This window comes from Phocoena sinus, chromosome 11 (assembly GCF_008692025.1).
Source record: "Phocoena sinus isolate mPhoSin1 chromosome 11, mPhoSin1.pri, whole genome shotgun sequence".
NCBI classification, from domain to species: Eukaryota; Metazoa; Chordata; class Mammalia; order Artiodactyla; family Phocoenidae; genus Phocoena; species Phocoena sinus.
Window position 1 is genome coordinate 8,397,367 of NC_045773.1, and position 1,508 is coordinate 8,398,874.

Consider the following 1,508-nt stretch of genomic DNA (forward strand, 5'->3'; position numbering starts at 1 on the left):
ATCTGACTGCCCATCTTGTTACGGGATTGGTGATTTGAGCAACCCGTTGGCACTTACTTGACCCATGTTCCGATTATCTGATGTGTCACAGGATTTCAGAGTTTCCAGAACAGGATGTGAAATGTGAAATCATGCAGGACGTGATTTGGTGGTTCACCCTACATTTGGTCATGTCACTGGATGTTGACAGAGATCGATAATTCCTTTTAAGATGGCATCCTTGAGTATTGAATGCTATGACGTCTGCATTACTGACAAGCTTTTGTTTTGGGGGGAATAGTGGGTAAGGAGAAAAATCAACCGACTAGTACCTGATGTTAGTTTAATAACTAACCTATCACTAGATAATACATGGGTAATCAAGAGGGGGAACACAATGAGGGATGGTATAAAGCCATTCTGTGCAAGAATCACCCGAGGATGGAGAGCTAATTGTCTGGCCAAGGGTTATATGGGAGAGTGAGGGATGGTATTATGATTTGAATGCAGACTTCGAGTTCTCCAATCCAGCATTCTTCATATTCTATCGGGCTACCTCCCATTCTTCTCATACTTACTCCCATCGTATTTACTTTTCATCATTACTTTCTTATGACAGGTTTTATATCTGTTTTCATCATTGCTCCTTTGGATCCAGCATTTTCTGATTGCATTTATTTCTTTTGACCTTAAATGCCAGCGTTGCAATTATTTTTCCAACTTTCTGTAAACCTCCATTACCTGTGAGTTCTCAGCACAGTGTTACATATATGATTATCCCCCAAAGATATGCCTCTATTGATGGATTTGTTGTTAAACGGGGTTTGTGTTTGGCTCTCGGAAATTACCACTCACTTCTCCACCTAATCATTCAACAGACATCAGTTGAGTGTGTATTGAGGGTAGAGAGATCAACCTCAAAGCTTCTGATAAAGTACAGACAGTAGCTGAAGAAGATATGGCATGGCTCAGGGTAGAAAGTACCAGTTTTGGTGAATTAGAAAAGACTACTCTAAGCAGCACGTCTCCTTCATTTTTGCTCCCTGCCTGTTTGAAGCTCTTGCCTTTTGCGGTAAGTTTCTTTATCTCCAAAGACCAAAGGGCCACAAATGAAAACCAATGCAAGTTGTATTTTGACATTGTATTAGTCAGGGTTTTCCAGGGAAACAGAAACAACAGTGTGTGTGTGTGTGTGTGTGTGTGTGTGTGTGTGTGTGCGTGCGTGTGTGTGTGTGTACACACGTGAGAGTGTACATATATAGGAGAGAGATTTATTTTAAGGAGTTGACTCATGGGTTTGTGGAGGATTGGTAAGCCAGACATCTATAGCATAGGCTGGCTGTCTGCAGAATCAGAAAAGACTTGCATTCCGTGTCCAAAGGTGGTCAGCTGACAGAATTCCTTCTTTCTCAGGAGACCTGAGTCTTTTTTCCTTTAAGGCCTTCAACTGATTGAATGAGGCCCACTCACGTTATGAAGGGCAGTCTGATTTACTCACATTCCACCAATTTAAATAAGCATCTCATCCA